The 12,186-nt window shown below is 38.9% G+C and overlaps 1 protein-coding gene across 1 annotated transcript in view; it reads right to left on the bottom strand.

Annotated features, from left to right (window-relative positions):
• The window catches only part of RABGAP1L (RAB GTPase activating protein 1 like), a 417,083-nt gene extending 405,054 nt beyond the window's left edge, over nucleotides 1–12,029 (bottom strand). Inside the window, exon 1 of the mRNA XM_006088927.3 lies at nucleotides 11,656–12,029. The gene's annotated coding sequence lies outside the window, so the exon portion shown is untranslated. The remainder of the gene's footprint in view (nucleotides 1–11,655) is intronic.
• Between the last annotated feature and the right edge of the window lie 157 nt (nucleotides 12,030–12,186).

Below are 12,186 nucleotides of genomic sequence, written 5' to 3'. Positions count from 1 at the left end.
CTATAGGATACCAACTACACAAAGCCACTCTACCAACTCAAGGAGACATAGAAGCAAACACAGAGACGCAGCCAAAATGCAGAGACAAAGAAATGGAAAAAGCAAACTAATGGATACAGAGTTCAAAATCATGGTTAAAAATTACTCAAGAATCTTCTAGAAACCTCCAAAAAAACTGAAAAGGACCAATCAGAAATTAAGCATACACTTACTGAAATAAAGAATAATATTCTGGGATTCAACAGTAGAGTAGAGGATTTTGAGAATCAAATCAATGATTTGAAATATAAGGAAGCAAAAAAACATCCAACCAGAAGAGCAAAAAGAAAAATGAACCCAAACATATGAAGACAGAGTAAGGAGCCTCTGGGACAACTTCAAGCATACCAACATTCATAATATGTGGGTGCCAGAAGAAGAGAGCAAGATATTGAAAACCTATTTGAAGAAATTATGACAGAAAATGTCCCCTACCTGGTGAAAGAAATAGACTTACAAGTCCAGGGAAGCACAGAGAGTCCCAAACAAGAGAAACCCAAAGAGGACCACACCAAGACACATCATAATTAAAAATGCCAAGGGCTAGAGAAAAAGAGAGAATCTTAAAAGCAGCAAGAGAAAGGCAGTTAGTTACCTACAAGGGAATGCCCATACGACTGTCAGCTGATTTCTCAACAGAAACTATACAGGCCAGAAGGGAGTGGCAAGAAATATTCAAAGTGATGAACAATAAGGACCTACAACCAAGATTACTCTACCAAGCAAAGCTATCATTTAGAATTGAAGGTCTTCACAGAATAAAGAGCTTCACAAACAAGAAAAAGCTAAAGGAGTTCATCACCACCAAACCAGTATTATATGAAATGTTGAAGGGTATTCTTTAAGAAGAGGAAGAAGAAGAAAAAGAAAAAGATCAAAAATATGAACAACAAAATGGCAACAAATACATACCTATCAACAATTGAATTTAAAAATCAAAATAAAGGAATTAAGCCCTAACCGGTTTGGCTCAGTGGATAGAGCATCAGCCTGTGGACTGAAAGGTCCCAGGTTCGATTACGGCCAAGGGCATGTACCTTGGTTGCGGGCACATCCCCAGTAGGAGGTGTGCAAGAGGCAGCTGATCGATGTTTCTCTCCCATCGATGTTTCTAACTCTCTATCTCTCCCTTCCTCTCTGTAAAAAATCAATAAAATATATTTTTAAAAAATAAAATAAAGGAATTAAGAAATCTAATGAACAAAACAAACTGCTGAATAAAATAGAATCAAAGGCATGGAAATGGAACAGACTGATGATTCTCAGAGAGAAGGGGGGTGGGGGGCAGGAAGAAATTAAACAAAGATCTTATATGCATATATGCATTACCTATGGACACAGACAATAGGGTGGCAAGGCCTGGGGCAGGGCAGGAACTGGGTGGAGGGAGTAATGGGGAGAAAAAGAGGGACATCTGTAATAATCTCAACAATAAAGATTTTTTTATAGAAAGTATGACTGAGCCCAGCCGGTGTGGCTCAGTGGTTGAATGTCAACCCATAAACAAGAAGGTCACGGTTCGATTCCAGGTTAGGGTACATGCCCGGGTTGCAGGCTTGATCCCCAGTGGGGTGGGGTACAGGAGGAAGCCGATCGATGTTTCTCTCTCATCATCAGTGTTTCTGTCTCTCTCCGCTCTCCTTTCCTCTCTCTGAAATCAATAAAAATGTTTTTTCTAAAGTATGACTGAAAGTACTACTAAGTACCAAACACAACAAGAAAAGGAGAAAACATTTATGAGAATTTATGTGCCAAGAACTGTGCTATGTCTCCTCTTTATTTTAACTTATTCAAGATAAACAACCCTATGTAGTGAGTACTATTATCCCCACTTTACAAATAACTTCCTGATGCCATACAGAGCCAAGATTCCAATGTACAGCACACCAATTTCAGAGCCCTAAACAAAAGTTTTTGCTCTTGAAAAGCCTATTATCTAATACAAAAACAGACAAGTTACAAGACAATGTTATTAGTATCACAACATAGGATGCTCTGAAAACACACATGAGAGATTTCTAATAGTCTACAGTCTAAGTAAAGGCTTTCAAGATGATGCTATAATAAACCATTCAGAACAGAAAAATGACCTAGTCCACACTCTCTAAAAATAGCTGATATCCAAATGGTCAAGAACCCTAATTCTAATATCTTATATATAAGCAAATAATCTCTCACTAATGTTATATAGCAAATACTGTGCTAAACTATGTCTAGTATTCCATAAAATCTGCAGGTCAATTTAGATACTCCAGGCAGCCATACCTGAAACCCCAAACCAGGATGCATAACCCTCTGAAGCTTTCCTGTATGACACATCCTATGCTGCCCCATCCTTGCTACACTCCCCTTTTTTTTATGTTTCTCCAATATGACTGTCGGCTCCTTAACAGCCTCTTATCTCTGCTTCTCTCATACTGAATTCATGCTTTGCCATGTAAATAAAACAATGTCAGAGAATGAAACGAACTGTATAAAGAGCCATAGAGCTATAACACTCCATACAACAAAAAATGACCTTTCATACCCATCGTGATATTAACTTTTACCTGAAAATATACACTCAGGAAATCTAAATTTAAGGGACACTCATAAGAAAAGTATTAAGTACAAACATGTGACAACCTATTCTTAAGTTGTTCTACCCACCACATCCTCAAAAACATATTTTTCTATTGTGGGGGAGCAAAAACACATAACTATACCTTTCCCACGTTTGTTCAATCTACGTTCAAAAAAATTGACATTTAATGAATGGTGCCTGCTGATAATCCCATCTAAATTAAAATGTTACCTTGGGTCTATCTAGCTATTTTGAGGTATCAGAATAGAAGAAAAGTCACCCAGTACAAAGACTCATAGATTCTTAATGCTGGAAGGATCTTCAAGGTCACCTAATGTTATTTACATATGCTACTCATTGTAGAGAGAATTCAGATCACTAGGAATCATCCAACCCACTTTTACTCAATACACCACAATCTTTCTGCCTTCCTTTAGCATTTACTCACTGATCCTCTGGACTCACACAAAATATGTCTTCTACTTTGCAGTGTAGCCTTTCAAATACTCATTTGTTTGACTTATTTTATGCCATTAGTGATTACAAAATAATATATGTAATCTAGCTTTTCTAGTTCAAAGATTTCTTTGGTTTCTCAAAACTATCCAGTAAAATGAAAACATCAGGCACATTTATAGGTGATATCTTGTAAACCTTACCTTTTTCGCCCTCATAACCACCCTATGAAACAGACAAGGCAAGTCTCATCATCCCCATATAAAGAACCATCAATATAGAGTAGGACTTGAGAGTCACTACTAGTACAGTATAGGAAGATTTAGGAGCAAAAGAGACCTGCTTCTTAAGAACTCTGATTTTAAGCAAGTGAATGAACTCTAAACCGAATGTTTCCTCAGCTGAAAACTGGAAATAGTATAATAGCTCCTACCTCACACAGTTATTGTGAAGATTAACTAGGTAATGTGCATTATCTTATAACTAACTCAATAAATGTTAGTTATTATTAATTATGCAAAAAGAAAAAACTGTGGTAAATCCCTTATTCTCTCTGAATTTCATAGCAGCACTACATCAAGAAGTCCTGTTTTACCTACATTGTCTTCTACAAAATCAAAATGTTTTTAGTTATTTGCAGCTTAATGACTATTTTTCTCACACACACACACACACACACACACACACACCGACACCTCTTGGCCAATCAAGATTTCCAAAATCTACTATTGTCATCCTCTTCCAAACCCAATTCTCAAAAGCACAAATTTGCTAAAGCGCTTCCTGAGGAAAGCGAATTCTCAGTGGAACATAATAAAGTTCTACTATGATTCGCATACAAACATACTGAGATGTATATGCAAAATGGGAAGTATCACATTAATTGCTAAACAAACAGGCTTCCCTAACCTACTATTATTACATTATCTTTTAAAACTATCTGATATCTTCAAATGATAGAGATTGCTATTTTAGTGTTTGTGAAACCAAGTGCAACAGGAGAAACCTGTTTCATCTATCAGAACTATTGACAATGTTGACAAGAAATACAAAATGCAGGCCAAAATTTAAAAAGAAAAAAAAAAAAACACAAAAAAACTTAGAGGCCAAGATTCATTAGTGAAAATTAAGCTGCATAACTCTTTTTTTTTAATAAGCTTGATTTGCCTAGGAATAATTCCTGACACTTTTTGTTTGTTTTTATTAATCCTCACCTGATGATATTTTCCCATTGATCTTTTAGAGAGAGTGGAAGAGAGAGGAAAAGACAGAGAGAAACATCGATGTGAGATAAACACATCGATTTGTTGCCTCCTGCACGTACCCCTTCCAGGGCCCGGGCCGGGTAGGAGCCTGCAACCAAATTACATGCCCTTGGCTGGAATCGAACTCAGGACCCTTTGATCCACAGGCCAATGTTCTATCCACTGAGCCAAATCGGTTGCGCAAGCTGCATAACACTTGCATAAAAATTCTATAGGTTCATTAGTACTGGCAAATAGGTGGTCCTAGGATTTGAATAATAATATCCAATTTTCCCATTAACTACCAGGAACTTTGGGTTAGTGTTAGAATCTATTCTAGACTATTGAAGGGGGGAAATGGATGGAAGAAAGAAGACATTAACTGAATTACAATTCAGTACCAACTTGATAGGCAGTAACATATCTTTGTTAACACAAAAAGACTAGGACAAAGGCAAATCAAAACATTAGTCCAAACATGGCCATTAAAATATGAGAGGAAGTTTTAAAATGAAAGAATACGATTCAAGCCGAACCGGTTTGGCTCAGTGGATAGAGCGTCGGCCTGCAGACTGAAAGGTCCCAGGTTCGATTCCGGTCAAGGGCATGTACCTTGGTTGTGGGCACATCCCCAGTAGGAGGTGTGCAGGAGGCAGCTGATCGATGCTTCTCTCTCATCGATGTTTCTAACTCTCTATTTCTCTCCCTTCCTCTCTGTAAAAAATCAATAAAATATATTTAAAAAAAAAAAAAGAAAAAGAAAGAATACGATTCAAGACAAAAGAGGTTTGTGGAACTAAAACAATAAATGAATGAGATATGATGGCAAATCGCCGCTGAAATAACAAAATTACAGTAAAATAATCTAAGAAACCAAACTGTTGCCAGTATATGTAAAGGCTCCCTTTAATGGTTGACGGTTTCACTAACGTATAATCTATTCAAAGTGTCATACCAAGATAAATTTACTACAGAGAAACAAACTACTCAAGCAAATACCTAATTACCACTTTAACAACCGTTTGCATTTACATAATGCTCTTAGCAGAGGGCCTCAAAATGACAACCACATCTTGAAGCACGGAATAAATACTCTACATGGTTTATCAAAACTAGTGTTATTTGTCTCTTAAACCTTAAAAACTGAAAAACACGGGTTTATATTTTTTCTAAAAATAGTGTTTGTTATTTGCATCTTCTGTAACGGAAGTCTGATTTTAAAGTCCTGCAATTTGCATTACTGCTAATAATGAGGGCAGAATACAAGTGTATACGTGGGGTAGAGGAGAGGCTGAGAAATCCTTCACTGGTACGTGAATGAGTTCTACACTTGCCTTTTAAAATGTGCCCCTTTCTTGGAAATTGGGCATATAAAAAATCCTTTTGGGTATGCATTACTTTCATATTTGTAACTATTTAACATGACAGTCTTCAAAGAGCTAGACATTTGTTTTTAGATATTTGCCAGGTAAACTGTATTTTCACCACAAATTCCAACAACTAATACGAGTGTCTGTGTGTGTGTGTGTACACATACACATAGATACATCTACGTATATGTGTATATCTTTAAAAAATTTTGCATAGTTTAAGTTAAGGACATCAACATCACATTTTGTACCACAAAAAAAAAAAATGATGGTAAAAAATTTGGAAGGATTCTAATAAACTCAATTTGTAAAGCCTAACACGTCTTCCTCCCTGCCCTCCCCCCACCAAAAAAAAACAATAAAAAAAAAGACTGTGCTGACATGATTAGCTAGTCCATTCAACTGGTGGGAGGTATCAGGCAGGTTGCATCTGAACTTTTATCATGCTACTTGGGGTGTGCTGTCTTGTGGAGCAGTTCAGATGAAACTGCTGAAACTTCCTAAAATGACAGGACAATATATATACTTTACGTATCAGAAGCTTAAATAAATGAGGAACACAGTATATACAAGACACTATTCATACTTATTATGGAACCAAAGCTTATCCTGAAGATTCTTTGTCGGCCATTCAGAAGTCAACTGGCTTTTTTTTTCCTTTTTTTTTTTTTTTACAAACCAAGTAGCTATTTACTATAGCAACTTCATTACCAAGATTACCAAAATTTTCCACACACTGTATGTGTTTCCAACAGTCTCTGTATGTGTTGTTACCTGGGCAACAGTCTAAAAGTGGTTTTACCTTTATAGAACTAGTGGGTCAAAGAGAACTAAAGCTTCTTCATATTGACTGTACATCATTTTAATTAGAAGCAATAAGTGTGAAATCATCAGCAGACAGAAAACCTTGAGAACTACCACCAGTACCTCATTTTGATTAACAGACACAACTTGAGGCCATTTATCTTCATTTCCAGGCACCTAATTCCACTGTGGAACAAGGCAAGCTCCATTTAAGACTTCAAAACATCCTGTCATACAGGCTGTCACACACATAAATGCTGAAATCCAAGGAACTTCTTTGAGTGAAAAAAATCTATCAATCCCTCCCACAGCTGGCTGTGGTGTGAAATACCCGGCCTTGCTGCCCTAAATTCTGAAAGCTAGTCAGCTCAGCTGAGCATCTATATAAAATGCCTTTCTGTCCGAACCAGACCTGCCTCCAAAAATTAAGTCCCAGTTATTTAGAAAACACGTTTTAGAGGGCACTTTGAAAAGACTTTCAAAACAGTTTCCTGCTCTGCTACAGCCAATTTGATGTTGTCTATTTGGCAAAACAAAAAATAATGGTATCTCCTTACAAAAAAAATAAAAATATTTTTCCCTTTGCAACAATTTTAGGACTGTAAACTTAAGGTTGTTTCCCTAACACATACTTTTCCCTTCGGCTTTTACTCTAAGAATAGATACCTAAGTGTTCTTTGGGTCATATTCTAATCAGGAGCACAGCATATTAAGTTTATTTAATGTTAAGAAGTACTGGGCGGTCCTAGCTGGTTTGGCTCAGTGGATAGAGCATCATCCTGCAGATTGAAGGGTCCCGGGTTCAATTCCAGTCAAGGGCATGTACCAGTTGTGGCTTGATTCCCCAGCCCTGGTCAGGGTGCATGCAGGAGGCAACCAAGTGTCTCTCTCTCACTTCAATGTTTCTCTCTGTCCTTCCCTCTCTCTTCCACTCTCTCTAAAAATCAATGGAAAAATATCCTCGGGTGAGGATTAACAACAACGAAAAAAGAAGTACTGGGTGACTCCAGAAACAAAAATGAAAGGTAAACTGAAAAGCAGAAAGGGGCACTGGCATTCAAGGCTCTTCACCATCTGGTACTGACTCTTTCTTGCCTAGCTCTTTCCCTTTATGCCTTTTGATCACCCTGGCCCAGAAAGGCCTTTCTCTCTATACTATTTATCTTATTTCAACATGTCCAAATCCTATCCATTCTTCAAAGCATGGTGTAAAAGTCATCATTTCCTTTGTCCTTCAACTAAAAGTAATCTCTCCCTCCTCTCACTAAACCAGTGGTTCTCAACCTTGGCTGCACATTAGAATCACCTGGGAATCTTTTTAAAATCCTGATTTCTGGGCCTCATCCTACGGAAATTCTGTTTCTTTGTTATGGGGTGGGGCCACAACATTAGTAACAAATAAACAGAATTTCCGGAGGATGAGGCCCAGAAATCAGGATTTTAAAAATATTCCCAGGTGATTCTAATGTGCAGCCAAGTTTGAGAACCACTGCACTAAACTCTTGTAGTACCTTATCTATATTTCTTTACTACACAATACTTCCTGCCTTACATTATCTTTGCTTCCATATTTAACCCCCCACAAGAGCACAAAGGCCTCAGGGTCAAGGTTCATGCCTTAAGCATCTGTATTCAAAGTGCTTAATGCAGTGTCTTGCACATACAAGTATGAGGCCCTTCAACTGAGCTACATGAACAGCTTGGGTTAAGACAGAAGAGAAGTCCACTAGAAACAAACTCCAGATTAGGAGTCCAGGGACCTGGCTTTGTTAACAACTAACTATATAACCTTCAACTTTAGTCTTTTAGCATGTATATCTGCAAAGTAAACAGGTGGACTAAACCACTGTAAGCTGCTACATCAACTGGCTGTAAAACAAATTAAGGGGTCAAAACCTAGATTTTTTTAAGTAAAATTAAATAGAAAATATCAAGGTGTGTTGTAGGCAGTAGAGTGCTATAAATGTTTAACAGTGGCTATACAGAGTGGAAAAAGCCCTAAAATATACCATTAGCTGATTCCCCTGGTGTAAATACTTGATTTCAAGCTACCAACATAATGTCACTGAACATGGACTAAGTAGGAAGAGAAATGCATAACTGCCTTGCAAACCAGTATGATGAGCCAGCTCTAGCAAGGTTCTAAAAAGATAAGTATTGTTTTGCCAAACTTCTCTTTCAACTTTGTGAGCATGTGTTGAATCCGGGTATATGTATTTCTTACTATAAGTCATAATCAAAACAATTTAATAAATATTCAGCTAAACAATCACCTAGTCTCTTCCACATGTACTACACAATGCAATAAATCTTACTCTTGGGTACATCTGTAGTCTCTTCACCACAATTTGTATTTCTCTGCAAAAATGAAAGTAACACAGCCAAATTATAGGGAGTGGAAATTTGACTTAGGCAGTATCAGCAAAGGACCAAGATTCTCAGCCTTTGTTCAGCCCCACACACCTGAGGGACACAATATATTCCCACAAGTAGCAAAGGCTCATTTAGCGAAGGGTTGAGGGAAGAGGGGGAAAGGAAGAGAAAACCTATAGTTTGAAAACAAAAATCCAAATATTGTGATGTTTGTGCCACACCCCCACCCCTCAGAGAACCTGGGTACAGAGAATACCAATATTGTAATAAAGTAAGTTTCCATACTTAACATTTCCAAGCCAAATTCCCCAGCATAAACTTGCATCCCTCAATGAGACCTCCATCACTAAGAATTCCCTACTGGAATTAAGTTTTTGCCATGGACTAGAGACAGGTAGTATTTACTGAATTTAGAATAGGCAAGGGGGAAAATACCACAGCAAACAGTTGTTAGACTTCGTAGTCTGGGAAAATCAGGCTTTTATTCAAAAAAATACTTTATTTTCTTACTTCTTATTTAAGCTTTCTAAACTGGGCAAAGAGAGGAAAAGTTTCTTGAATATATTTTTGGCTGTACTATGTCTATCACTACAAAATCTGTAACCAGATTGTTCATGAGTGTTTATAAAGAATTGTGTTTTCTATTTTTAAGACTATTTAGAAAACAAGAAGGCTCAGAATTTCAAATATAGGCTCAGAATTTCAAATCTTAGCCCAAATCTAACTCCAAATCAACTGAATATATGCCTAAAAGTTTCCCAGGAAAATCCCCAAAAATTACACTAAAAATTCCCCCCAAAATGTCAGAAAGGAGTCAGCATGAGCACAAACTTACTATACTCAAAACAATGATGGCATCCTATCTGCTGAGTGAGTACAATATGGAAAGTAAATGAAGTATGAAAAGGAGAATGTTGAGATACAAGTTCTGCTTAATCCCATCTTCCTTATTAAGCTCCATTGACCATAAAGTGAAAATCACTCCCCACTCTGAAAAGCCAAGAGTCAAATCAAGTCTCCATGCTGAGAATATTAATGCTCTCCTTAAAAATTGAGTATGTTGCCCAGCCTGTGTGGCTCAGTGGTTGAGCATCGACCTATGAACCAGGAGGTCATGGTTTGATTCCTGGTCAGGGCACATGCCTGGGTCGTGGGCTCAATCCCCAGTGTGGGGCATGCAGGAGGCAGTCAATCAATGATTCTCTCTCATCATTGATGTTTCTAGCTCCCTCTCCTTCTCCTTTCCTTTCTGAAATCAATAAAACTATCTTTCTTAAAAAATTTGTGAGACATAGCAAAAAACTCTGATCATGGGAATCCCATAGGCTAATCTATTTTATTTTCCAAACACCCTCTATCCAGCCATAATCATCCCCACACCACTTCAAGACAATGGCAAGCTAGAATGCAGACCCTAAATACAAAAAAAAAAAAAAAATGTTTGCTACTACTCTCTTCAAAGTTAATCTCTACAAGCCTGGCTATCTCCCACTCATAATATTTTTACTCAGCACAACAGAATTCCTTCTTTTGACTACTCCAAAAGAATGGATAAAAATGCTTTCAGCTTTAAAGCTGTTTCATCTGAGTTCAAATAAATATACAAGAATTCAACAAATTCAGAATGGATTAAGGCAAAAACAATTTTTAAATACAAATTTTAGAAGTCATAAATTTAGAATCAATGAGCTGAAATATGAAAACTCCTGCTTCACATGCCTAATAAAAGTCTGTCATTCAAATAAAAAATATCATAATAACTACTAGAATGAAAAGAAAATGATATAAATCATGCAACAAGTAGCAAAGGAATAACAATTCTCAGACTATCTCAACTATAATATATACAAATTGGCATCAAATAACTCAGGCCCCAAAAAAGCTTCATACATTTATAGTCACATCTTTTTAGGTCTATTCACTATATGCCCCAGTAGTACTGGGACCTACTACCTGTTTCTAGCTTTCTAGCATACAATGTAGGCCATATAATATGTTCACATGTTAATCACTGCCCAATGACATCCAATTCTTCCCAGATGACTTATTAAGACATAACATAAGAGCACAGCCCGGCTGGGCGGGGCTCAGTGGTTGAGCCTTGACCTAAGAACCTGGAGGTCACAGTTCGATTCTGGGTCGGAGCACATGCCCAGGTTATGGGCTGAATCCCCTGTATGGTGCGCGCAGGAGGCAGCCCATCAATGATCCTCTCTCAACATGTATGTTTCTCACTCTCTCCCTCTCCCTTCCTTTCTGAAATAAAAAAAAATTTTTTTTAAAAAGAGCCCATTTTGAACCGATTTAATACAGACACCAGTCTAACTCAGAGTCTCAACTAACTCCCCAAGCAGGTGAGCACTTAATACAATTTTATGATAATGTATATATGAAATTCATCTTGTCTTTCCCCTCTGCAATTTCATCATCAGTTTCATGCGGGACTCTCTATTGAGACAATGAATCACTACAGGCCAGTTCTCCAGGGCTACCAGCTCGTGGACCAATATTTTCCATGGGCAAAATCCACTCCTCATTTGACCGCAAGCAGACTTCATGTTTGTATTTCCTTCTGTCCTAGTATTGAATACCTTCCAAAGTACAGCAGAAACCAAATATAAAAACACGAGTCTGAGAAAAGTCAGAAGGCTTTCATGCAATTGTGTTTCCAGAATCGTAACAAGCAACCACGCACCTCCTCCCGCCGTGGATGCACAAGGAAATGCACATGTATTGAACCTGCAGGCCTTGAGATCAGTTTCCAAACAGCACTGAAATCCGTCAGGCAAGCAGAAGTTCTCCCTACCTGAGACTGGCGGTTCCCTTCACTTTCATGAAACCCTCAATTCCGCCACGGACCACCTAAATCCGGGTACGTTTTCCAAGATCAGCCTCCCCGCGAGGTACAAGGGGCATAGCCAGCACCTGGGGTCAGAAACCCGGTCGGCACGGTCCCCTGGCGCCCCTGTCCACACGCGGACGCACGGCTGCCCGCCCGGCACCCTGGCGACCGGTGCGAAGCCCTCGCCCGTCCCAGAAACTTGGACTCGGCCGACTCTCGGGACTCAGCACCCACGACCTGGACGGGGCGACTGTCGGGCCAGGCGGACGGTCAGTCCGCCGCGGGGCGTTCCTCGCAGGTGGACATCTGCCCAGGACGCAGCCCGTCCCACGCGGCAAAACCACAGGACTCCACAGCCGAGCCGAGCCGAGGCGAGCCAATTCCCGGCGGAAACCGGAATCCAAGGCCCCACCCGGTCCCGAAAGGAAAAAAAACCAGGTTGGGAAGAAAAAACCCCCCCCCGGGTCCCGGGTTGATTCGGGGGGAACCGGGGGG

This window comes from Myotis lucifugus, unplaced genomic scaffold (genome assembly GCF_000147115.1).
Source record: "Myotis lucifugus unplaced genomic scaffold, Myoluc2.0 scaffold_54, whole genome shotgun sequence".
NCBI classification, from domain to species: Eukaryota; Metazoa; Chordata; class Mammalia; order Chiroptera; family Vespertilionidae; genus Myotis; species Myotis lucifugus.
Note: the sequence above shows the minus strand (reverse complement) of the source record. Positions and strands in the feature narration are given on the sequence as shown.